The 27,524-nt window shown below is 40.6% G+C and overlaps 2 long non-coding RNA genes across 2 annotated transcripts; both read right to left on the bottom strand.

Annotated features, from left to right (window-relative positions):
• Positions 1 to 8,137: 8,137 nt before the first annotated feature.
• LOC105486556 (uncharacterized) lies at positions 8,138 to 13,535 on the bottom strand. The gene is made up of 4 exons (XR_011612196.1): positions 13,120 to 13,535; positions 11,080 to 11,909; positions 9,944 to 10,010; positions 8,138 to 8,299 (listed from the first exon to the last, which is right to left on the bottom strand). It is a non-coding gene; the product is annotated as an uncharacterized lncRNA (long non-coding RNA).
• Positions 13,536 to 13,609: 74 nt separating this feature from the next.
• Positions 13,610 to 22,677, bottom strand: LOC105486557 (uncharacterized). Its single transcript, XR_011611421.1, has 3 exons — positions 22,415 to 22,677; positions 19,886 to 19,989; positions 13,610 to 16,808 (listed from the first exon to the last, which is right to left on the bottom strand). It is a non-coding gene; the product is annotated as an uncharacterized lncRNA (long non-coding RNA).
• Positions 22,678 to 27,524: the final 4,847 nt, after the last annotated feature.

Genomic DNA, 27,524 nt, shown 5'->3' with positions numbered 1-27,524 from the left:
CCATAGTTTAGCTATATTGGACTTCTTCATTTCAGTTTCAAAACATATCATCTTCCTCCCACCTCTGTTTCTTGTTTGTTTGTTTCACTTTGGATAAACTACACTCAGAATACATGTTTCCTAAATACCCACAGGACTAAGTCTACCTTGTTTTTGTAGATTTCAGTTCAATCATTACCTTCTCAAAGAGGTTAGCCTTGACATTAGACACCATCTACATATCAATTTACTTTCAAACCTATTATGTATTCTATTTTCTCTATAGTATTCAGTGTGATGTTAAATTATTTCTTTATTCATATAGGTACATATTGCCATTTTTCCTTTGACTGGAACACAAACTCCACGAGAGCAGGTGCATTTTCATCTTCAGCCTTCAAGCCCTAGGATAGTGCCAGGCATGGGAATGACATTCAATGAACAGTTACTGAATAAACAAGTGAGAACATGGCTTGGCATATCAAATCAATTTTTGTCTCTAAGTATTTATTGAATAAGTTAGGGGCCCAGGCCTGTACTTGGATCTGGGAACCCAGATGAAAACTCATGGTCCTTTCCTTCAAAGGGTCTAATCTGGAGAAGAGTTCTGACGAAACAATGGTGAGGTTGCTCTGGGAAAAATGGACCTAACTGCCTGAGAAGAGCAGGGACACGTTCAGCTAGGACTTGAAGGAGGAGTGCCATCTAACCGCCAAGGGGATGGAGTAGGAGGTACGTGTCCTGGGCACAGACAAGGAAGCAAGCTGAGTGTGCAGTTTCCCCACATGCTCTCGTGTCCCTGGCATGCAGCTTCCATCTACAGTTCTAGAAGGAGACTGCCAACAAGTGAGGCTTCCGGGGGATTTCTCAGTCTGTGAAACACTTTTACTACTGTGTCCTCCTCTAATCGTTTTGAATAAAATATGCACATTTATTGTATATATTATAGGTACGTAAATTTATGGCCAGGTGCCGTGGCTTACGCCTGTAATCCCAGCACTTTGGGAGGCCGAGGCAGGTCGATCACGAGGTCAGGAGTTCGAGACCAGCCTGGCCAACATGGCAAAACCCCATCTCTACTAAAAACACTAAAATTAGCCAGGCGTGATGGCGCATGCCTGTAATCCCAGCTACTCGGGAGGCTGAGGCAGGAGAATTGTTTGAACCCGGGAGGCAGAGGTTGCAGTGAGCTGAAATTGTGCCACTGCACTCCAGCCTGGGTGACAGAACAAGACTCTGTCTCAAACAAAATAAAAATAAAAATAAAAATAAAAAAATACACAAATTTGTGTATATGAACTTTTATATAAAATATATTTTACATATATTAAATATATAATAGGAAATTTTCAGATAGAGTGCTTCTGTAATGAATTAGATAGTCATTTATTTTTAAAACTGTATTTAAACTTGGCCTCCTAGAAATCCACTGAAAATAAGAAGCAGGCGCCAAGTCATTTTCGAGGCCTTTACAGTTCACAGAAGCCCTGCGGTGTGGGGAGAAGCCTGGCTGCTGGATCCCCTCCCACCACATGGTCGTGGCCCTGCTCTGCAACCAGAGGTTGCCCAGGGCCCAAAAGGGCCGGTCTGGGGTTCAGAATTTTTTTGAAGAGAAAAAAGTTCAAGGAGAAGGACAAGATGAATGATAAGGCACTCACCTTTTTATAGAAAAGCCATCCGGAGAAACTCATGTCAGCACTAGGCATTGAAGCCGAAAATGATATTCAGTCATAAACCTGGGAACTGAACCCAGCCCCCTCCACGCAAAGCATGCATGCACAAAGAAACTCTATTCTTTGATGGATTCTTCTGCAGGGTCACCTTCATTCTGACCATTGACTTTCCCAAGCCTCTGTCTCTGTAACCAGAGCTGGCTCAATTATGTCCCATCAAAAAGAACAGATAGCAGGAAGGCCAGGTTCAGGCAGGGAGCTATAATTTTAGCAGCACTTCCTGTTATGAGTCTGACTTCTGATCCCTTGTGCTCGCTCAGGTCAGGGAATTGCAGCAAATGGCATGCATGAGTCACTCTGTCTCGTGGGTCAAGCGCAGGCTGTAGGCAGACGTCTGAAGGACTTTTCCCTTTTTAGCTCCAGGAATTACACATCCAGTCCACTTTGCTCGCAAAGCATGTAGCTTGGGCAGGATTTGTCAGCAATTCATGTGTATTCGAACTGATGTTTGTAGAGCGACACAATAATGTCCTGTCGCATTTTGTGTCTAATCAGAGCAGAATCGTTCTCAGGTGCTACTGACCTAAAGAAAACATTTTGTTCAAACCTCTCGTCTGGAACAAGAGGAAGGCCTGGGAAGAGTAAGAAAGTTTCCTAAATCAAATTACTAATTAATGACAGAGCCGAGACCAGAACCCAGTGGGTATGACTTTCAAAACAGGCATATTATCTGTGTGTCTGCTAGGTCTGCTAGACTTCTACAGGTTGCCTCATCCATCAGACAACACTCAAACTTGGATGTGTCGTGAATCACAAGAAAATGGGGGTGGGGAAACACTTTTGTAAGGAATTCTGTAATAGAATTGCAGTATGTTAGGTACTGGAGGCCCACGATTTAGCATTACAAGTGGAATTTATTTTCCTTGTTTGTAAAATACAAGGTAGTAGCTTCAATGGTGGTTCCCAAACAATGCCATATCTTTCCAAATTGCCAGAGACTGTTTTAAAACTTCACATTTCTATGTCCCATCCGAGAACTCCTAAACAGCAACTGCAGAGTTAAGAAGATAAATTTCTCTTGTAGGATCCTTCACAATTCTAATGAATACCCAGGTCAGAGAACAATTTTATTAGATTACTCCAGATTCCTTATTCAATATTAATATTCTGTGATATTAATCAGTATTTTCCAAAATTTGCTCCTACGGAGAATCATTTTGTTGTCAAGATTAAGAAGCAAAATGAAAGACTGAGAACCCTTCAAGAAGTCTTCAGTTAACTGAAATTTTTGGTCAATATTTTCTCAATGTGTTGAGATAAAGAACAATTTTTTTTTTTTTTTTTTTTTTTTTAGACAGAGTCTCGCTCTGTTGCCCAGGCTGGAGTGCTGTGGTATGATCTCAGCTCACTGCAACCTCTGTCTCCCAGGTTCAAGCGATTCTTCTGCCTCAGCCTCTCCAGTAGCTGGGACTACAGGCATGTGCGACCACACCCAGCTACTTTTTATATTTTTAGTAGAGATGGGGTTTCATCATGTTGACCAGGCTGGTCTTGAACTCCTGACCTCAGGTGATCTGCCACCTCGGCCTCCCAAAGTGCTGGGATTATAGGCGTGAGCCATCGTGCCTGGCCAACAACAATTTTTTTTTTAAAGCAACAACTACTCAACTACTAGCACTTTAGAAACTAATGTTCCCCAGAAGGTGTTTTTAAAATAATCTAAATCATTAAAACAAGAAGTCTACATACAAATATAGAAACTTTCTAATTTTAAAAAATAAACATGGTCACTCTCTTAAAAACAGATAACTAAAACGGACTTACAAAACTATTTACTTGGCCAGGCGCGGTGGCTCAAGCCTGTAATCCCAGCACTTTGGGAGGCCGAGGCGGGCGGATCACAAGGTCAGGAGATCGAGACCATCCTGGCTAACACTGTGAAACCCGTCTTTACTAAAAATGCAAAAAACTAGCCGGGCGTGGTGGCGGGCGCCTGTAGTCCCAGCTACTCGGGAGGCTGAGGCAGGAGAATGGCGTGAACCCGGGAGGCGGAGCTTGCAGTGAGCCGAGATCGCGCCACTGCACTCCAGCCTGGGCGACTAAGCGAGACTCTGTCTCAAAAAACAAAACAAAACAAAACAAAAAAAAAAACAAAACTATTCACTTCATCACTGAAAGACACATTTTCTCTTAAGTGCTGAGTGCTCAGAATTAACACCAGATTTCTGAGGTGTTGGACTCCTTTAATGTAAATTTGCGCTATCTCCACCCGGAAAGGTGCTTCTCTTAGACCTTGTTTTTCTGGTAAAGGTGAAGAATAATGAGCTCTCTACTGTCTTTGACTAGTCAGGTGTTTACAAATGAGCAATCTCTAGATATACCTTCGTTTTGGAGTTTGCTTTCTTTCTGCAGTTCACCTCGTTGGGTTTTAAATGTTTCCTCTGACTCCAGATGAAAAACTAGCTTGAAATAAATACCCGACGCGGCCACAAAGCCCTTCTGTACAGAAGTGTGTCCGCTGCCGGTGGGTTTGGAATGAGAGTCAGGCTTGTGCAGAGGCATCCGGGGTCAGGTGCAGAATGACCCGCTCCTCTGGTTTCACTTAAACTCACATTTTCTCCATGGAGATAACACACACCTCCAGATCTGGTTACTTGCTTCATGAGGGGATCTCATTTGTCCTAATGTAATTTTTAGCCTTGGAAAATGTCTTAAACTTAACTTTGTCCCTTTTATTTTAATAATACATATTTTTTAAAGAGTTCTTTAACAAAAGGAGATGAGTGTACAGAAACCAGGTAAAAAGTGAAAGTGCCAAATAATCGTATTCCTGATGGTTTAATCAAAAGGACTGCTCTTTTTAAAAAAGCAGGTTGAGGACGGCCATTCTGTCCTCGGCATTTACAGCTGCAGGTGCCCACAAAGCCAGGGACTGCTCACAGTCTCTTCATCTGACATGGAATTCCTGGCTCCTCTACTGTTGTCTGCATCTGTTGTTGCTAAAGCATTCATGGCAAAACACAAAAATAACTGAGCCTCTTGCTTTCTTCCTTCCTCCCTCCCTGCCACCCTCCATCAACTCCTTCTTTCTTTCCTTCCTTCCTTCTTCTCTCCTTTTCTTTCTCTTCTTTCCTTCTTTTCTTCCCCTTCCTTCCTCTCTCCTTCCTTCCTTCCTTCTTCCTTCTTCTCTCCTTTTCTTTCTCTTCCTTCCTTCTTTTCTTCCCCTTTCTTCCTCTCTCTTCCTTCCTTCCTCTTTCTTTCCTTCCCTCCATTCTTCTTTCTCTCACCTCCCTTCTTTCCTCCTTCCTGTCCATCTCTCCTCCCCTCTATCTATGCTTCCTTTCATCTTTCATCACTCTCCTCCCTCCCTTTCTTTCCTGCATTTTTCTTTCTTCTCTGCTTCCTTCCTTTTTTCTTTCATTTCTCCCCCTCCCACCTTTCTCTTCTCCTTTCTTTCCCTCCCTCCCTCCCTCCCTCCCTCCCTCCCTCCCTCCCTCCCTCCCTTTCTTTCTTTCTTTCTTTCTTTCTTTCTTTCTTTCTTTCTTTCTTTCTTTCTTTCTTTCTTTCTTTCTTTCTTTCTTTCTTTCTTTCTTTCTTTCTTTCTTTCTTTCTCCCCTCTCTCTTCATCTCTCTTCCTCTCTTCCATCCTCCTCCCTCCTTCTCTTCCTTTCTTCTTTCCTTTCTTTCTTCTTCCTTCTTTCACGCTAATTATATTCCTGCAGATTTGATCAAAATAATTGGTCTTTTTGAAAAACAGGTTGGGCCGGGCACGGTGGCTCATGCCTGTAATCCCAGCACTTTGGGAGGTCGAGGCGGGCAGGTCACCTAAGGTCGGGAGTTTGAGACCAGCCTGACTAACATGGAGAAACTCCCTCTCTACCAAAAATACAAAATTGTCTGGGCGTAGTGGCGCATGCCTGTAATTCCAGCTACTCGGGAGGCTGAGGCAGGAGAATAACTTGAAACCGGGAGGTGGAGGTTGCGGTGATCCGAGATGCTGCCACTGCACTCCAACCTGGGCAATAAGAGCGAAACCCCATCTCAAAAAAAAAAAAAAAGAAAAGAAAAGAAAAACAGGTTCAGTACTGTCACTGGCCAGCCCATACATCATAAAAAGTGCTCATTCTAATGACCTTAATAGAATGTGTGCAGTTACATGTAACATTTATAAATAGGTAGAGACATGTTTACTAATAGACAATGAATCTTAAGAATGTTTCATATGTGTTCAAAACACATTTAACCAATTTACTTACACTGATTAACACAGGGACATCAGGAAAATAGGAACAAAATCAGTTTAAACAGCATGGCTTTAATTTTCTTTGGCTCCTCCATTATTTATATTGTGCTGTCTCTTCAATCTGATTAAGGCTCTTTTTTGAGGACTGATAACTTTCCTAGAGTCCCTTTTATTCCTTAAAAGAAAGACAATATTTTCTTGACAATATTGAAGTTCTTTAGACATTTTTTGTTTCATGTTCTTAGCTTTCACTGTAGCATTTAGACTCATTTCTTGAGGTTCTGCTTGTTTGTTTTTGTTTCGAATTAAGTGGATTTTCTGGTTCAGAGTTTTAGACAATGCCAAAAAATGTAATTAAAATCACACTGATCACCAGAGGAGACTTTTGGCAAAAGTATATATCATTCCCTTCCTGAAAAAAAAGGACGTTGGCCAACCTGATTTTTATCTAATTGTTTAGAAGGCGCAGGAGCTGCAAACTCTCCACACAACTTGTCTCGCTGCCAGCCCCCCGGGTTTCAGAGGCCTCTTCTTCAAAGTTCAAAGACCAACTTCACATCTTCTGTGAAGCTTATTTTGAATCTGCCCAAGGGAAGCACTTTGAGGTTAATCCCATGGCCTAACTCCAAATGAGGGGCAAATGCATGGCTTTTCTGAAAGACTCACTCAAATCAGAATCTCAGGGCGCTCCCAAGAGTAGCCTTTGACACAGAGAGGTGGCCGGCTCAAGTCAGTTAAAAGGAGCCAGAGGATGATAGACATTTACATTTGGTGACGGAGATGGACCATTTAGACCAGAAAATAGAAGGAGATGTCTTAGTCTGTTTTCCTTTCAAAGATCCCATGATAGAGGTTGCTGCAGAGTCATAGTGAGTTTATTCTGCTTAAGGATATGATGACTAAAGCATGACCCTTGGCAAATTTCCATCTTAATGCACTCATAAAGCAGCTGGAAACTTCACTGAAATAATCAGAAAAAGCTCATTGGGAAATGTTTGGTTGCCCTTTTAAAGAATTTCTACAAACATAGATAAAGGCAGACTGATAAATTCATACAAATATATGTGAGGATGGAAGAAAGGCTTCTGATAAAGTAACCATAGTTTGTGTTTAAAAAAAGTTTATAATAAATTAACTCTTGGGAAGAGAGGAAGAAGGAAGGAAGGAGGGAAGGAAGGAGGGAGGGAGGGAAGGAAGGGAAAGAGGGAGGGAGGGAGGGAGGGAGGAAGGAAGGAAGGAAGGAAGGAAGGAAGGAAGGAAGGAAGGGGCGGGAGAGAGGGAGGGAAAGAAGGGAGAGAGGGAGAGACAGAGGAAGGAAGGAAGGAAGGAAGGAAATAAGGAGGGAAATAAAGGATGGAGAGGTAGGGAAGGAGGAAAGAAAGACAAAAACAAACGGGGAGGAGGGAGGAAGACGGTAGCGGGTAAATGTAAAATCTGTGAAGATGCGCCGGCAGAGGACTGAGGACGCCTTCCTCCCTGCCTGCCTGGATCGTGCCTCACTTACTGGTGAACCTGAAATAGTTACTTTTCCTCTCTAAATCTCAATTCCTTTATCGCACAAATTGCAGAACTGGAGTAAATAATTTTTAATGTTTATTCCTCTCTAAAATTTGGGTGAGTATATGTGTATATGTTGTAAATTGCCCTTAAAACCTGATAGATAGCAGAAAAAACCTTTCTGAAAGTGGTGCGATTATCAGGCTTTTGTCCCACAAAACAAAGAAAACAAATAAACAAACAAATAGTGACAACTTATTACATTTTTATTTTTGCATTTGCAATTTTGCATTTGGAACTTAATCTATAAATGTACATTATTTCTTGGAGTTTCCTTCTCCCTTGGATGGCCCTTGAAAACAACAAACTATTGATATAGAAGTAGAGGTAATTTCCTTTACTCAAATTTTAATTTCTTGAAATCATTTCTAGTTTCTTGGAATATGCTGAAATTTCCACATAAATGATATTATTTGTCTGACAGACGTAAAAACCTCCTGAGTAAATACCTTAATACCTTCTAGAAATTTTAGTGTTTTTAAATGTTCATGTTATAGCATTGATTTTCTTTTTTCTTTTCTTTCTTTTTTATTTTTTTGAGATGGAGTTTAACTCTTGTTGCCCAGTCTGGAGTACAGTGGGGCAATCTCGGCTCCCTGCATCCTCCGCTTCCTGGGTTCAAGCAGTTCTCCTGCCTCAGCCTCCCAAGTAGCTGAGATTACAGGCATGTGCCACCGTGCCCGGCTAATTTTTGTATTTTTAGTAGACACAGGGTTTTGTCATTTTGGTCAGGCTGGTCTTGAGCTCCTGACCTCAGGTGATCCACACGCCTTGCCTCCCAAAGTGCTGGGATTACAGGCGTGAGCCACTGTGCCAAGCCGCAGCATCAATTTTCTTCCTTCTGTACCTATGTGGAGTTAATAGAGATAAATAGTCACAAAGAAAAGAGAAATTAGCAAATTTATTGATTAGGGGTCTGACGTATTTGTTAGCTTCAGATAGTCTTTATGTCTATATGGCAATGCAATTTTGTACAAATATAGGACAAGCCTTGGTCCTTGGTTGTTTACACTCACTGTGAGGTGGGATAAAGGCAGTGCTGTCAGATCAAGCTCCTCTTATGTTCACGATCCCCCAGCACCTCCTCACTTTGGCACACAGGTTGCTCGCAATCTAGCCTCTGTCCTCCTGTCTAGTTTCCTCTGCCAGCACTCCCTTCTCTCTCTCTTCCACAACCCACGCATGTGTGTGCATGCAGACACACACATACCCTCCCTTTTCCCCAAGTAAATTGCATCCTATGGTTTCTTTGACCGTGGTGTTCGCTTTGACTGGGATGCTCTATGCCATCCTCTTTAAGTGGCTGAATTTTATACGTTAAGAATCAGCTTGAATCTCATCTTTCAGGAAGTCTCCCCTACTGTCTTGTCTTTCTTCTATGTTTCTTCAGCACTTCATTGCATCATTTATGCATTAAGTTGCATTATTGGTTTACCAGTCTAAATACAGTAGGGAGCTCCTAAAAGACAAGAATTGCTGCTTCTTTTAGTATCCCCAGCCCTGAGCCCTGAGCAGGTATCCAACCAACATTTATAATTTGGGTACTAAGGAGGGCATTTAGATTAAAAAGCAACAAAAGGCATGCCTAATTTAAACTGATAAAGAAGCAATAAATGGCATTCTAACTAGAGCAATGGTGTGCATTCTGGTTACTGAGTAGTTGAATGGAGGGCTCAATGATTGTCTTCTGAAATTTGATATCTGCATCAGTAACTCTGGGTTACATAAGAATGGAAAACTGCACTCCAGCCCTTCACTTCATTGGGTTTTGTAGGAGAAAGTTACTTTAAACCCTCAGTAGCCAGAAGGGTTAACAATGGCTGCCTTCCTCATGTATTGGCTTATGCATGGGGAGTAACTTATAAGCAGGCTGTAAAGACAGACTAAAATCTTGGGTCACAAGTGTATGGCTGTGTTCAGTAAGGGAGAATTAGAATTGAACATAAATTAACGAGGTTATAACCTAGTAAAAGCTTTCCCACAGTGGAAGCTTTTTGAAATTGAATTTTGCCTTACTATGTATTTTTGCAAATCAATAAAAATTAATACTAATGCTTAAGGGATGAGTAAGAGGGGAGAAAACCATGCTTTAATTTCCAGACATCATGCAGAGCGTGCAGCTCCTACAGTGAGGAGAATGGCCCTGGCCCTAGTAGATGTTGGAAAGGGACTGCAAAGTCCTGGTTCACACACAGCCCAAACCTGCCATTGTTCAAGGCCTTCCTCTAACAATATCCTATACAAGATCAGTGTCTCTAAAAATGATTTGATTTGGGCCAGAATGAGGCTAAAAGAAAAAGAAAGTTCATTTTAGCCGATTTCTCTTTAATGACTTTGAAAGAGGTTGTTTAAAGTAAATTTTTCAAAAAGAAAGTTAAATGACTTTTTAAAGTGCCATTCAGTGAGAAAACAAATCCACCATGTACTCTCAGATCTGGTGAGAGTGTTTCTGTCTTCACTCTCTGCTGCACGCAGCACAAAGGCAGCTCACCTGAGCATCAGAAAGAAATGAGAAGGGAGAGGCCACCTCTCCTTGCAGGACATGCTACCTTTCCTTCCTGGAGAAAATTGAAAGAGGAGAAATGTGTCACTGCTTTGGTTACGATATCAAATCTGGTGACTCCTCTGTTTTTACTAATGATATTTCCTTTGTCTCACACTCCCTCACCTTTCCTGCTGGGCCTCCAAGTTCCATCTCCAGTGTCCCCACTGAGGCCCCCATGTAGAATCAAGCATGTCACTCTCCCTGCCACAGAGTCCCCAGGACTTTGTTTATAACTGTTTATTCTATGCTCTTCATAACCTTGCCACAGCCTGACATATCAAACAACCTCAGCTTCTTCAGGGTCAATCAATGTCTTTCACATCTCGGGAATAACAAAGCCTAGCGAGACCTAAACAGTAAAGGCACTATAGATGTACACCATGCATTTTTAATGTGTTTATTTGCTTGTTTTGCATTCTGAGTATGTGTGGAATTTTAAGTTAAAATAAGCCAGCAAAGTGTTAACATGGAGTGCAATTGAAGCTGATCAAATACGCAGATATCCATAAGAAAGGATAATAATAAATGAAGATGTTTTCATTGGATGTGTAGTTTCTGTACAGAACTCAACTCTTTGGCTGCTGGATAAATTCTAATCTCTCTGGGAGGATTGTCAAGAAATACTTGCACACTTTAAGCCCAAATGCAAAGTTGAAAATACAGAGAGCTGCAGGTGCCAGTTTTGCTTTGTTTCTACTAAAAATAAATCTTGGCCTTGTGGGTAAAGTCAGAATTGACCTGTAAACAGAAGTAATTGGTGTATCCATGAATAATTTTAATTTTACTATGACTATGTCATACATAAAAAAGTAAATATACAGTTGACCCATAAACAACACATTGGTTGGGGCATTGACCTCCTCCACCATCCTGGCACAGTAGAAAATTTGTTGCATAACTTTTGACTCCCCAAAATCTTAACTACTAATAACCTACTATTGACCTGAAGTCTTACCAATAACATAAAGAGTGGATTAACTCATATTTTGTATGTTATACGTATTATACACCATATCCTTACCATAAAGCAAGCTAGAGAAAATGTCATTAAGAAAATCACAAGGAAGAGAAAATATATTTACTATTCATCAAGTGAAAGTGGATCATCATAAAGGTCTTGATCCTCAGTGTTTTCCTATGGAATAGGCTGAGGAGGAGGTGGAAGAGAAGGTGTTGGTCTTGCTGTCTCCAGGGTGGCAGAGGTGAAACTAAATCCACATACAAGGGGACCAATGCAGTTCAAATCCACGTTATTCAAGGGTTAACTATATATATACATAAATATATGCACATAGAAATATGCTATTTATATATACAGTCATGCACAACATAATGATATCTTGGTCAATAACAGGCCGTATATACAGTGGTGGTCCCCAAGATTAAAATAGAGTATTTTTACTGTACCTTTTCTATATTTTAATATATCTAGATACACAAATACTTCCCTATCGTACTCAGTGTAACGACCTGCTGTACAGGTTTGTAATCTGGGAGCAATAGGCTATTTCATACAGCCTAGGTGTGTAGGTAGCCCCTATCATCTAGGTTTGTGAAAGATGCTCTATGATATTGGCACAAGGACAAAGGCACCTAAGGACACATTTCTCAGATAGCATCCCTGTCATTAAGCAACACACGATTGTGTTTAGGTATATTAATGGTTTCAAAATTAAAAATAAAATCAATTGTACCTGCAACTCAAATTTAGAGTATTCACCTTTACCTCTGAAGTCCCCAGTATACTTCTCCTGACTGTGTCTTGTTTCTTCCCAGAAGTAACTAGTAATCTGTATTTTTACGTATCTTCGGTATTTCCATATTGCATGTTTGAAAACATATAAAAGCAGCAGTCTCCATTTAAAACCTATGTAAAATCTGACTGTTGGTGTTCTTCATGACATGAATTTTTCTGTCAAAATTAAAGTTTTGAAAATCATCAGTTTATGTGTATATCTGTAATTGATTCATTTATTTTACCATTTTACAGTGAAATTGTACAGATATACCATAATTCATTACTCCAGTTAGTTCTAATAACATTGGACGGTTTCTAATTTTTTACATAATGTGGGAGTTTATGTTCAGATGCACATGGACAAGGTCTTCCTCAGGGCCTCAGTTTAGAAGTATATTTTCCCATATATTTGATAATGCTTGATTTCATCAAACTTTAACATTTTTACCAGTGCGATAGGTGTAAAATGTCACCTTGTGGTGTTTCTCTCAAATAAATTTTGTTATTATGTGTGTATTAGAAATTAGAAAATATAGAAAAGCATCAATATATTAAGATATCACATTCACAACATCCAGAAAGTAACACTTTTAATATTTCAGTACCCATACTTCTAGATCTTTTTAACCAAAGTGAGATCGTACCCCATGAACTGTTTGTAATCTGTTTTTAAAATTAACAAGTTTGAACTTTTGATGTCAGTATATTTACATCTTTTCTCATTTTCATATTTTTGAATAGGCCTCTGTATTCTTTACAGCTAGTTTGCTTGAATTGTTTTCTGATCCAGGACTATGCAGTGTAATCCATCTTTACATTCTTAACTCTCTTGTATTCTTGTGCAGTCACTTTTTATTATATTTGCTTGCATAAGACATTTATAAGCTATCCCATTTTTGTGGATTTCTCTAATTGCTTCTTCATGGTGTCATTGTGCCTCTATATCTAATACCTGTGAATTAAAGTTATGTGAAAGCTTAATGAATTCAAGTTCAGCATTTGTTTTTTTTGTTTTTTTGTTTTTTGTTTTTTTTTTGGCTAGCACACACTACAGGTATACTTCATATCACCTGCAGCCAGAGGGAAAGATATTTGGTTGTATCATAATTAATGATGTCAAAACTGATCATTTTATTGAGATGAAAACAATCAGATCATTTAAGTATACAGGCATATCTCAGAGATATTAGGGGTTGGAGTTGGATTTCACTGCCATAATGAAGTGAATACTGCAGTAAAGGGAATCACACAAAATTTTTTGCTGCCCCGTTCATAAAAAAGTTATGTTTACACTATACAACAGTCTATTAAGTGTGTACGAGTATTGCATCTCAGGAAAATTTACATACCTTAATTAAAAATTCTTTGATGCTAAAGAAAGTACCTGAGCCTTCAGTGAGCAGTGATCATTTTGCCAGTGGAGGGTTTTGCTTTGATGTTGACGGCTATTTACTGATCAGCATGGAGATTGCTGTAGGTTGGGGTGGCTGTGGAAATTTCCTTTTTTTTTTTTTTGAGATAGTCTCACTCTGTTGCCCAAGCTGGAGTGCAGTGGCAATCTCGGCTCACTGCTGTGGAAATTTCTAAAAGTAAAACAACAATGAAGTTTGCCACATCAATAGGCTCTTCCTTTTGTGAAATGTTTCTCTGTAGCCCTAATGCTGTTTATAGCATTTTACCCACAAAGAACTACTTTCCAAATTGGAGTCAATCCTTTCAAAGCCTGCCACTAATTTATCAAATTAGTGTATGTAATAGTCTGAATACACTTCAACAAATGTTCATAGTATCTTCAACAGGAGTAGATCCCATCTCAAAAAACCAGTTTTTGTCTTGATCCATAAGAAGCAACTCCTTATCCTCATTTACTCAAGTTTTATAATGAGATTGCAGCAATATATTCACAGCTTCAGGCTCCACTTCCAATTCTGTTTATTTTTTTCCTATTCCCATAGCATCTGAGGTTATTTCCTCCACTAAAGTCTTCAGTGCCTCAAAGTTATTCATAAGAGTTGAAATCAACTTCTTTCAAATTCTTGTTAATGCTGATATGTGGACCTCCTCCCATAAATCACAAGTGTTTTTATTGGTATCTAGAACTGCAAATTATTTCCTGAAAGTTTTTCTTTTTTTTCCCCCAGATTTATCAGAAGAATCACTATCTGTGACAGCTACAACCATACAAAGTGTATTTCTTAAATACTAAAACTTCAAAGTTGAAATGATCCATTGATCCATTGGCTACAGAATGTATGTCATTTTAGCAGGCATGAAAAAACATTAATCTCCTTTTACGTCTTTGTCAGAGATCTTGGGTGACCAGGAGCATTGTCAGAGAGTGGTAATATTTTGAAAGAATTTTTTATTTTGTCTGAGTAGTAGGTCTCAACAGGGGACTTAAAATATTCAGCAAATTATGCTGTAAGCAGATGCACTGTTACCCAGGCTTTGTTGTTCCATTTATAGGGCTCAAGCAAAGCAGATTTACCATAATTTTAAGGGTAATGGGATTTTCAGAATGGTAAGTGAGCATTGGCTTTAGGTTAAAATCACTAACTGTATTATCCCCTTAAAAGTGAGTCAGCCTGGCTTTTGAAGCTTGCAAGCCAGACATCAACTTCTCTCTAGCTGTGAGAATCCTAGATGGCATCTTCTTCTAGCAGAAGGCTGTTTCATCTACATTGAAAATTTGTCATTCAGTGTAGCCACCTTCTTCAATGATCTTACCTAGATCTTCCAGAAAACTTACTGCGGCTTCTATTCATATATCAGCATTTGTTGCTTCATCTTGAGACTTTTTTGTTATGGAGATGGCTTCTTTCCTTTTACCTCATGAACCAACCTCTGCTAGCCTCAGACTTTTTTCCTGTAGCTTCCTCACTTCTCTCAACCCTCATTGAATTAAAGAGTGTTAGAGTTAAGCTTTGGCTTAAGGAAATGTAGATGGTTTGATCACCTACCCAGACCCCTAAAACTTTCTTCGTATTAGCAATAAGGATGTTTTTTTCTTTCTTATCACTCATGTGTTTACTGGAGTAATAGCTTTAATTTCCTTCATGAACTTTTCCTTCACATTTACAACTTGGCTGTTTGGTGCAAGAGGCTGAGCTTTGGGCCAGTCTAGTCTTTTGGCATGCCTTCCTCACTGAGTTTAATTATTTTCAGCTTTTGACTTGAGGTGAGAGACTTGAGACTCTTTCACTTGGACACTCAGAGGCCATTAAAGGGTTATTAATTGGTTCATTTTCAATATTGTTGTGTTTCAGTGAATAGGAAGGCCCAGAGTAGAAGGAGACAGTGGGAATGGCTGGTCACTGGGGAAGTCAGAACCCACACATTTATCAACTAAGTTCTTTCTTTTATAGGTGCAGTGTGTGATGCCCTTGGCAAATACAATAGCAACCTCAAAGATCACTGATCACAGATCACCATACCAGATATAATGATAATGAAAAAGTTTGAAATACTGTGAAAATTGTAAAATGTGACACAGAGACAGGAAGTGAGCAGATGGTGTTGGAAAAATGGCACTGGTAGGTTTGCTTGATGCAGGATTGTCACAAACTTTTAATTTGTAATTTGTTTAGTTTTGCACAACTAAACAAAGAACAATAAAATGGGGTATGCCTGTACAGTTATGAATTTTTCTTTGCACTGAAAAATAATTGGTGTGGTGTTACTTTGGCATCAATAATTCAACTAGTGATTTTAATCTCTATATTCCTTGTCTGAATTAATCTCACTATGCTTTTAATTTCAATGTGCCTATCCCACTTACAAAAGGTATGAAACTATTTATGTATTTATTGGCTACTTAATCTTCCTTTCCTGTAACATACCTATGAACTGAATTTTGATCATTTTTCTCTTGAGCTATTTGTATTTTTTAACTGATTTGTAAAATGTCTCTATATATTTTTGACACTAGTCATTTGCCATTCATATGCGTTACAGATACTTTCTCTGAGGTTGAAGATGTATTTTTGCAAACTTTGAGTTGCTTTGGGATTAAAATAATTCTTTTGAATTTAAATATAATCAATTTAAAACATTTTTATTTACAGTTGTTATTTTGTGTGTGGTTTACATGTAGTCCTCTCTTCAAGAATACAAAGATGTTTTTCTGTTTTGTTCTATATTTTTAGTTGCCGTTTACCTTTAAGCCTTTAAGCCATGTGGAATTTACTTCTGTGTATCTTATGGGAGTGGGATTCTATTTAATTTTTATACTGATTATCAGTTTTCTCAGCTTCATTTATTGAATAATCTATACATCCTCTAATATCGATAATATTAAGTTTGTCTTGCAGAAAATATCCTTATATTCCTGGATCTAATTTTTTTTTAACTGTATGTTACTTTTTTTTCTCTATAGTGTTTGTATTATTATAACTTTTTGATAAGTTGTTCTCTGGCAAGACAATTTTTCTCATGTAGTTTTTTCGTTTGTGTGTTTGTTTTTTTAAGATGGAGTCTCACTCTGTCGTCCAGGCTGGAGCAGTGGTGCAATATCGGCTCACTGCAACCTCTGCCTCCCAAGCTCAAGTGATTCTCCTGCTTCAGCCTCCTGAGTAGCTGGAATTACAGGTGCCCGCCACCATGCCCAGCTAATTTTTGCATTTTTAGTTGAGACAGGATTTCATCATGTTGGCCAGGCTGGTCTTGAACTCCTGACCTCAAGTGATCTGCCCACCTTGGCCTCCCAGAATGTTGGGATTACAGGTGTTAACCACCACACCTGGCCCCATTTAGGTTTCCATCCAGATAGTGTTGGCTGTTCTTGGGCTTTTTTTTCTTTAGAAATTTTAGATCCAGTTTTTAGGTTCTAGGAAAAATCTTGTTCAATGTGTGTTGTCTAAAGTTTTGAATTTTCTGTTTATCCACTATCCTATCAGATAATTCAAAAGTTGAGTCAACAAATTATGGGACGAAATTTTGCTGATTGACACTTGAATTGAAAATTATATGCTTGCAGAAAAAACAAAAACAAAAACCTCATCCTGAAGGAGATTCCACCATAGAGATGAGGATCTGGACATTTCCTGGAAGCCGATGATCCCTTCTGCAGTTTTGCTGAGGATGAGCAAAAGGGAACACAATGGAGAATTAAATAAAGCAAAACAAAATGAAACAAAGACCCACCCCCGCATTTCCTAGAATTGTTCTATACTCATGGTAACCAAGAGCTAGCAGAACTCATTTTAAACTGGTCTAATTAACCAGTGAGAGTTCTATAGTCTTCATAACAAGCAAATGTCAGGATTGTTTTTAAGCCTACACAATCTCTCCAGTGGCAGGTTGCCCTAGTGAAGACATCTCTGGAAGCCAGCCAATCAGTGGCAGCCTCATATGAAAGTCAGTAATGGATACGTGACTCAGCCCAGTGACATCAACCCTGTCCTGGCCTCTATACCCAACACAAAACGTGCCGCTAAAGCTGTAGTTAATCCACTCCCACTTCTTTAAACAAAAATCAACTTTCTCAAACTGATGTTTACAACCTCCTGCCTCAGTAACCAACACAACTCAAGACAAAATATTTCCTAAGATCTGCAGTTTGCTTTACATTGGAAAGACGTGACTGCCCAGCATAGCGATACTTCATTTAAGTAAGCAATGAATTCATATGCATTGCTTCATATTTTCAAGGGAAAATATTATTCTTGACAATCGTATCTTCTTAGAAAATGGCTCATATGGTAGATCAAGGGACAGGAAGACAAGGGATTTGAAAGAGGAGCCACATAGATGTATCTACATAAATGGGTACAAAGCATGCAGAATTATTGTGTTTTACATTATCATTGTTCACAAGTGTGTCCACAAAGAGTTTCAGGAAGGTTAAATAACTTACCCAGGATTTAGTGAGTAGAAACTCTGGGATTCAAACTTAACCTTCTTGATTACAACAATTGCATCTACTTCATCACTTCTTGTATTCCTATTAGCTCAGTATCATATTAACAGCCAGTCACTTAACAACCTGTCTCTTAACAACCAGTATTTACGATTCATCCTTTATAATTCTTGGCTGGTCAAATGTTTCTCCAGTGGGTCTATGAATGGCTAAGACTGAGATTTTGCATGAACCAAACAGCACAGATTCCCACTCATCAAGGCTAATCTAGCTATTGCCATTGTTGAAAGCCCAATATTTCTTCTGAATTCTCAACGTGAGAGCTCATAAAGACCAGGAAACTACTTGGTGGGGGTTGATTTTATTGAATCCCATTTATCCAGTGGAGCAAGTGATTCATCCTTCTCAGATATAAAATACGTCAATCACATTTACAGGAACAGGGACCATGGCTTGTTACGTTAACCCTCTCATGCTGTATCTATTGTAAACCGACATGGAACCACTTTGAACAGTCTCTGTCAGATTGAATAATGCAGGCCAGGAGCAAAGAAGTAGAAAATATGGGATATCTTTGGTGACCCACCCAAGTCTTTTGGCTCGACTTTTTGTCTAGCTATTGTTACAATAACCGGCTCTGTACAGGTGCGGCATGGCAGCACTTTGCCTCAGCTGCTATCTCTAGCTTTCTGAGATGTGTAGGGAGAGGCCTGTACCCATGAATGAATAGCCTGGAAGTGTACGGGCGTTAATGACACAGAGCCATGTGCACCAGTGAGGGAGGGAAGGGTTGGGAAATGGTTGCTTTCACTCTCCCGCTGCCTCATTCCTTTTCCCTGAAATCACTCCACAAAATTTACCAGCTGGAAGCAAGCCTTGTCTCAGTTCTGCTTTCCAGTGAAGTTCAGGCAAGACATTATCTACTATTACTCCAGTAGACAAATGAGAAATGTGAGCATTTGAAAGATTAAATAATTTGTTTAAAGCCTCAAAGGCAGTAAATAGTGTGGACAGGATTTAAGTGCATGCCTGTTTAACTGCTGTTTTCAGCAGCATCTTTAAGATGTCAGGATTATTATAAAACATTGCCTTGGAACAAATGACTTACCATTTTTTGAGTGCTGCAGTTTGAAAACTTTCTGTTATTCTATCTATGAAAAGGAAATAATTTAAATAAATCTTAAATTTGAAATTTAATTACACCATCACAAAAGGTTCTGAATATAGTATTGACCTAATAAAAATACAAGAAGTGATGAAGCAGATGCAATTGTTGTAATCAAGAAGATTAAGTTTGAATCTCAGAGTTTCTACTCACTAAATCCTGGGTCAGTTATTTAACTTTCTTGAAACTCTTTGTAGAAAAATGTGCATAATAATTTACCTGAAGAATTTATAAAAGGTGTATTAGTTTTAAAAGACATACAGCATTTATCTCATTGCCTGGAATAAAATAAGTAGGCAACAGCCCTATAAACGTTGGTATTTTACAAGACGTTAAGCACAAACCTACAACAATATAAAATGCTAGACAGAATTGAAGAAAAGACAGAAAATTCAATGGTATAAAGCAGTAATTTGTTTCTTGTATGAATAATGAAATAGACATTGTGGAGAGATGGTCCTGGGAACTGAGGCTGGACTGTGTCTCGACTGTGAAAATGTCTTTGGAATTCCTTAAGAGTCTAATGTTGCTCTATTTCCTGTGGACCTCATTCTAGTTACTGGACTTCCTAGGGTAGGAGACCTCCGGGTACAATGCAACCCCAAGCTTCTTGGATAGGAATTATATCTAAAAAATAACCAGAGAGAATATCTGAAAGAGAGAGAGGAAGAGAGAGGAAAGAAAGAAAGAAAAGCAAGAAAGAAAGAAAGAAGGAAAGAAAGAAAGAAGGCAGGAAGGAAGGAAGGAAGGAAAAGAAAAGAGAGAGGTGGGGGAGAGAGGGAGGGAGGCAGAAAGAAAGAAGAAGAAAGGAAAGAAGAGAATGAAAGAAAAAATAAAGAGATGAAAGAAAGAAGAAAGAAAGAGAGGGGAAGGAGGGAAGGAAGGAAAGGAGAGAAGAAAAAGAATAAAGGAAGCAAGGAAGGACTGGGAGAGGGAAGGAGGGAGGAAGAGGAGGGAGGGAGGAAGGAAGGAAAGAAGAAAGATAAACGGTAGGAGGGGGAGAAACGGTAGAAGGAGAAATTAAGGGAGGAAGAAAGAACTCCAAGGAGAAAGGAAGACCTAAGAAGTGAAGTCCCCCAGAAGACCGCTTCTCATGAACTGAACACTTTTAACAGTTTTGCTCCTCACATGAAAACTCTTTGGTCTGTGGTTCGGTTTTATCTTCGGCTCCAGTTCTCAACCATGACAAGGTGTCCTCTCTGATATCAGCCAGGAGAAAGACTCTTCAGTTCCTGTTGAAGTTGAATTTTGTAACCATAAGAGGATGTAGGCCAGAGACCAGTCATATAGCCGACTCTGGTGCCACTAAATCGAAGGAGTTTATTTTGGGTGGGTAGGTACACAAATTTTTTATAAAGAGAATATATACATATAACTTCAGGGAAAAATCTTCATTAAATAAATTAAATGGTAAAATAAATACAGTCTACAATGCATCAAATATCTATGTGTCTTATTGTCTGAAAAGAAGGCTACTGAGCGTAATAGAACCATATAGAATTACCAGTAGCTTCCAGCTGCAGATGTGTTAGCTGGAATATTCATAGCTAAGAGCTACAAGTCCAGCTAACTTGCACTGAGCACTTACTCTGTGCTAGAAACCTTACGTATGTTGTTTCATTCGGTTCACACAAAACTCTATGACGGGAACCACTATCCCCATTGTACAGATGAGTTAAACTGAGGTTAGAAGAAGAGTTTAAAGAACCCCACCAAGCTCACAGTTTGGAAAGGAAGAAAATTGGGATTTCAACACAAAATGATCTCAGTTCTTTTCAGTAACATTGATTCTGCAGCCAGTTTCATGGCACCGGGGAGCCCAGTGAATCAACGGGAGAGGGGGATTCTTGGCCAAACAGGAGCACAGAGATGGGCCGGGGTGGAGATCGGGAGCAGGTCAGGCTTGTGAACGAGACTCAGATGAAGGCAGCTGAGGGAAATCAGGGCTCTGAGGAGAGCCAGAAGCAGGATCTGAGAGTCCACTCTGAAATGCGGGAACGGGGAGCAAGGGCGGCCTCTGCTCCTGAACACAGAAAGCCTGTCCATGCCCAGAGCTCGGCCGCTCTGACTGAAGTCCCCTGCAGCTTCTGTAGTCTTTTGTTTGCCTCCTGTGCTCCCAGCTTCATGAAGCAGAGAGAAGGGACTTAGTTACGTGGTCACATAGGCAGGGAAAACAATACACGTATGTTTTTATAGGATTACAAAGGCGCACAGTTACAGTGAAGCAGGCGTGTTACAGATAAAATCCTGAGTGGACTCAGAGACAGAGATCATGTCCATTCGGATAATGCAGAACAGGCTTCTGGCTGGAAGAGGCATTAAAAGCAAGTGGGAAACAAGGACTATGTTTGCCACCATAAAGACATAAGGACTTTGGATTAAATTCCGAGTATAATGAGAAGGCATTGGAGTCTTTGATCAGAAGAGTGTCCAAGCGCGTTCATAAGAGGGATCCCACTGCTTCATGGGAGGGTTCATAAGAGGGATCCCACTGCTTCATGGGAGGGTTCATAAGAGGGATCCCACTGCTTCATGGGAGGGTTCATAAGAGGGATCCCACTGCTTCATGGGAGGGTTCATAAGAGGGATCCCACTGCTTCATGGGAGGGTTCATAAGAGGGATCACACTGCTTCATGGGGCCTTGACAGCCCATGTGGAATTGTGTGCCTACTTCCGTCAGAAGTAATGTCTATGATTAGTTTCTCTTCCTAGTACTTATTATCACCTAAGGCCTATATTTATTTACTTATTTGTCTGCCTTCTACAAGTAAAATGGAAGTTATGTAAGAACAAGGACTTTGCTTTCTTTCTTCCCTTATCCCAATGCCTAGAACATAACAGCACACAGCTGACTGCTTGATAAATATTTAGCATTTGTCAGTTGTCAATTATGAGGTGGAGGCTTACACAGTCTCTTCATTTAACCCCTGTGTAGACACTTATCCTTGTTCCCATTTTATACAGGAAGGAACTGAGTTTCTACAAGGTTGTAATTCTAGACCGAATCACTTGATCACATCTCAGTGTGTGAACATGTGTGCTTGGAGGTGAGGATTTGGCAGAGGTGGCTTGGCTCTCTGACAACAAGAAGGGGAAATGGGTCCCAAGCGAGCCCACAGACTTTGTAAACTGGAAGGAGCTTGTGTCCTTAGTGGAGTCCTGTGGAATATCACAGACGCCTGGCTACATTAAAAGGCTGAGGTGGTGGTTCTTGAACCTGCCTGCCACTGGACTCACCCGGCCACCTGTCGTGAGGGCAGAGAATTTTATAAATACTCAAGCCGGTTACCCTCCCCGGATATCTGGGGTAGGCAGGGACATTAAGAGATTGGTAGAAAGACCTCCACGGCCCAGGGTGGCTTGAAAGCATCAGGGTGGATTCCGTGTCTCCAGCAAGACACACGGAAGGGAAGTAAAGGAGGGTCTACATACGCTTGGTGGTCACACAGACTGGAGTAAGAAACATCTCAGTGTAATTTCCAGTGGGATGTTGGCCACCTCAGCAAACCCTGTATGGTGGTAATACATGGAGATCGGCCGCATCTCCCGGCCCCCAGTCAGTGCCGGGGTCTCGTGGGCGTGCCCAACCTGATAGGATGCAGCTCAGCATTGGCAAAAAAAGGCAGAAAGGAATCAGGACTCAGAACAGAACTTACCTTGAATTGAACAATGGTAAGGAAGCATTTGCATACACCTGGCTGTGTGGATGGAGGTTGTATTTGCCGCGTGTTTGTTTTCATCCAGGACTGCAGGGATTGCACAAGCTGTTTGTGTCTGCTCCACAGCCTCAGTACAAACCTGGAATTGGAATGAAGTCCTTGGAGGGGTGGCTGTGAACTTGAGGGATGAGGTACAGGCAGGAGGGAATTTTCAGAAGTTAGCGTGGATTCTGCTAAGAAGTTTGCAGTGCTGAAATGGGGTTTGCAGGAGGGCTGGGTGGTTTGTTAACTTGTCAGCATAGATAAGGCCGTGTGGCAGAAGAAAAAGAGAAAGGTGGAGTCAGCTTCCCTCCCTCCCTGTTTGCTGACAGCTGCTTTCAGGGCCAAAGATAGGAGAGCAGATCCCCCAGCTTCTAAGCCCAACCAAGCCAATCTCCCACTTTTTAAAATAAACATGTGATACACCAGGTTTTGCGCTTCTCCTGTGAGGAATAATCACTCTCAAAGCCAGATATTCTGCGGGTGAATCCTCACTTAATGACCTTGAAGAACTGACAAATTTTTGTAGTTAGACACAAGAAGACCAATCCTAAAAGCAACGACTCTTGTTGTAACCTAGAGTTGGAAATGACTTGACAAAAGGAGAAACTGAGGTGGGGAGGAGTGACCCCCAGCTCTAGTGAGACATTGGCCACGTGGAGATAGAATTCAGCTTTCCTATCTGCCAGCTCAGTGTTTTGTTGCTTTGCTTTCATCTCATCTTTTCCTGCATTGGTTTCTGTCCTTTTATCATTTTCTTGGGTAATTTGTGTGGGTAAAGGTCTCTGCAAGAAATATAAAAGGAAAGCTAATTTTTAAGCCTGTTACTAATAACATAAAAGCATCCCTGATGTAATTCCTGCCTACAGAAAAAAAAAAAAAAAAAAGCAGGCATCCTCTGGTGGCCTGCTTGCCTTTCTGGATCTAGGATTTTACCTATACTGCTGAAGCACCATCTTTTCCCTCTGGAAGTTTTCTAGAACATGAGCAGCTTTTCTTGGGGTTGGGGGTGTCCTCTATGGAGCAGGACTGTGGAAGAGCTGGCTCTGCTGTAGCCTGAAGGCTGGGCATCTATGCAGATTTGGAAGGGGGAGCTTCTGCTTTCACTGCTGATTCGAAGCAGAATAGTTGTAAAGAAATGAAAGAAAGGACCTCCCTGAAATCCAACTTACAGAACCAACGAAAGCTGAAAATCCCACCCAATCCCAAGGGCACGGTTCAGACACGGGGCAAATTTTACAACTGTCAGACCTGACCTTGCCCTGTTCCTTAACGGAGCAGGCCTGTTCCCCTCCCAGTGAGTCCCATTAACCCTTTGAAGATAAATCCTAGGCGAAAATGCTCTCGGACATTCACCTGTTGCAATACGTGCATACGCACAGAACGGACGCGCTGTGTGCGGGAGAGGCTTTCCGGGCCGTGAATTTGGATATGCAGAAGTGTTGGGGGCTCTATTGAAGACCTGGGACAGGGGAAGTCTGAGAGTCGTAGGGTGTTTTTTTCTTTTTTTCTTTTTTTTTTTTTTTTTTGAGAGAGTCTTGCTCTGTCGCCTACGCTGGAGTGCAGTGGGGCCACCTCGGCTCACTGCAAGCTCCACCTCCCGGGTTCACGCCATTCTCCTGCCTCAGCCTCCCGAGTAGCTGGGACTACAGGTGCCCGCCACCACGCCTGGCTAATTTTTTGTGTTTTCAGGGGTTTCACCGTGTTAGTCAGGATGGTCTCGATCTCCTGACCCCGTGATCCGCCTGCCTCGGCCTCCCAAAGTGCTGGAATTACAAGCGTGAGCCACCACGCCCGGCCAGTTGTAGGGTTTTACAACCATAAGGCAAAGGGGGCTATGGGACGCTCACGCTGATGAAGGTTAGTGGTTATGGGTTAGGTCCCCGGCTTGGGGGTGAATGCAATGCTGGGCCGTCTATTCCGTGCACCTGCCGGGGAATGCTTGGGGCTTAGCGAGGAAGGAAGACCGGGCACATCGCTGTGCGTAAAGCTCCATCCTAACTCGTGTGTTTACCTCTGCGCAGCAGGAGAACTGGAGGAATATTCCATGAAGTCACATCCATGGTTACTGCTTGGCACTGGGGAAATCATACTCCCCCTGTTCTACTACATTTCTGAGGATTTCTGAACTTTATGTAATAAATAGAAAGTTTGAAAAATTATTTAATGCTTTGCCATTTTTTGCTGATTCTAAAAACAGCATCATTTTATTTTTGAAAATGTACAGAACAGCTTGAACAAAACATTAAAACTCCAAAATTTTATCGCTCAGAACTGCCATTACTAATCATTACTTCTTTCCGTTCGGTCTTTTCATCTACACAAATATGCACTTCTGCACATGGACGGACAGATGTGTATATATTTTATATCATAAAGATGGAATCTTTCTGTATACGTCTTGCTGAATTTTTATAGTTTTTATCTGGTGAATACATCATCATTACATATCTCAAAAAATACTTCATAAAGTGTGTTCAGTACAATGTTTAATTTTTAATTGTTCTATAATGTAACAGAAGTGTGTAGGAGAATAAATTATTTTAGCCAATTATTTACATGGGACAGTTAATTTATTTTGATATTGCCATTTTAAATGCAAAAGTATGATGAATTTGTCATTTACAGATGTTTTATATTTGGCAGATTAATTATTAAGATATATTCTGAGAAAAAAATTAAAGAAAAGAGAAAACATGCATTTCTAAGGTTTCTTAATATATTATTAAATTGTCTTGAGGATTGCTCATAACAAAAATTTTGGAGGAGTCTTAGAGTTTCTGCTGCTCCATATCCATGCCCTTCTCAGATATTATCATGGTTTTTATTCTTTCACATATATTGTTGTTGAGTTTTAAATTTATGTATGTGTGTGTGTGTGTGTGTGTATTCCAGATATGAGTGCTTCTCAGATTTATGGTTTGCAAACATTTTCTGCCAGTTTGCAATTTGTCTTTCCATTCTTTTGCAGTCTTTCACATTGCAAGGCTTCATATACATATATATATATACACACACACACACACACACACATACTTTAAGTTCTAGGGTACATGTGCACAACATGCAGGTTTGTTACATAGGTATACAAGTGCCATGTTGGTTTGCTGAACCCATTAACTTGTCTTTTTTTTTTTTTTTTTTTTTTTGAGAGAGTCTCGCTCTGTCGCCCAGGCTGGAGTGCAGTGGCGCGATCTTGGCTTACAGCAAGCTCCACCTCCCGGGTTTATGCCATTCTCCTGCCTCAGCCTCCCGAATAGCTGAGACTACAGGCACCCACCACCTCGCCCAGCTAGTTTTTTGTTTTTGTTTTTTTTGTTTTTTTTTTGAGACGGAGTCTGGCTCTGTCGCCCAGGCTGGAGTGCAGTGGCCGGATCTCAGCTCACTGCAAGCTCCGCCTCCCGGGTTCCCGCCATTCTCCTGCCTCAGCCTCCGGAGTAGCTGGGACCACAGGCGCCGGCCACCTCGCCCGGCTAGTTTTTTGTATTTTTTAGTAGAGACGGGGTTTCACCATGTTAGCCAGGATGGTCTCGATCTCCTGACCTTGTGATCCGCCCGTCTCAGCCTCCCAAAGTGCTGGGATTACAGGCTTGAGCCACCGCGCCCGGCAGCTAGTTTTTTTTTTTTGTATTTTTTAGTAGAGACGGAGTTTCACCGTGTTAGCCAGGATGGTCTCCATATCCTGACCTTGTGATCCGCCTGTCTCGGCCTCCCAAAGTGCTGGGATTATAGGCTTGAGCCACCGCGCCCAGCCAACTTATCATTTACATTAGGTATTTCTCCAAATGCTATCCCTACCCCTGCCCCCCACAACAGCTCCGATGTGTGATGTTCCCCATCCTGTGTCCAAGTGTTCTGGTTGTTCAATTCCCACCTATGAGTGAGAACATGCAGTGTTTGGCTTTCTGTCCTTCTGATCGTTTGCTCAGAATGATGGTTTCCAGCTTCATCCATGTTCCTGCAAAGGACATGAACTCATCCTTTTTCATGGCTGCATAATATTCTATGATGTATATGTATATTTTCTTAATCCAGTCTACCATTGATGGATATTTGGGTTGGTTCCAAGTTTTTGTTATTGTGAATAGTGCCGCAATAAACATACATGTGCATGTGTCTTTATGGTAGCATGAGTTATAATCCTTTGGGTATATACCCACTTATGGGATGGCTGGATCAAAAGGTATTTCTGGTTCTAGATCCTTGAGGAATCACCACACTGTCTTCCACAATGGTTGAACTAGTTTACACTCCCACCAACAGCGTAAAAGTGTTCCTGTTTCTCCACATCCTCTTCAGTGTCTGTTGTTTCCTGACTTTTTAATGATCGCTATTCTAATTAGTGTGAGATGGTATCTCATTGTGGTTTTGATTTGCATTTCTCTGATGACCAGTGATGATGAGCATTTTTTCATATATCTGTTGGCTGCATAAATGTCTTCTTTTGAGAAGTGTCTGTTCATATCCTTTGCCCACTTTTTGATGGAGTTGTTTGATTTTTTTTCTTGTAAATGTGTTTAAGTTCTTTGTAGATTCTGGATATCAGCCCGTTGTCAGATGGGTAGATTGAAAAAATTTTCTCCCATTCTGTAGGTTGCCTGTTCACTCTGATGGTAGTTTCTTTTGCTGTACAGAAGCTCCTAAGTTTAATTAGATCCCATTTGTCTCTTTTGGCTTTTATTGCCATTGCTTTTGGTGTTTTAGTCATGAAGTCCTTGCCCATGCCTATGTCCTGAATGGTATTGCCTAGGTTTTCTTCTAGGGTTTTTATGGTTTTAGGTCTAACATTTAAGTCTTTAATCCATCTTGAGTTAATTTTTGTATAAGATGTAAGGAAGAGATCCAGTTTCAGCTTTCTACATATGGCTAGCCAGTTTTCCCAGCACCATTTATTAAATAGGGAATTCTTTCCCTATTTCTTGTTTTTGTCAGGTTTGTCAAAGATGAGATGGTTGTAGATGTGTGGTGTTATTTCTGAGGCCTCCATTCTGTTCCGTTGGTCTATATCTCTGTTTTGGTACCAGTACCACGCTATTTTGGTTAGCCTTTTAGTATAGTTTAAAGTCAG

Source organism: Macaca nemestrina, chromosome 13 (genome assembly GCF_043159975.1).
Source record: "Macaca nemestrina isolate mMacNem1 chromosome 13, mMacNem.hap1, whole genome shotgun sequence".
Taxonomy (NCBI): Eukaryota; Metazoa; Chordata; class Mammalia; order Primates; family Cercopithecidae; genus Macaca; species Macaca nemestrina.
Note: the sequence above shows the minus strand (reverse complement) of the source record. Positions and strands in the feature narration are given on the sequence as shown.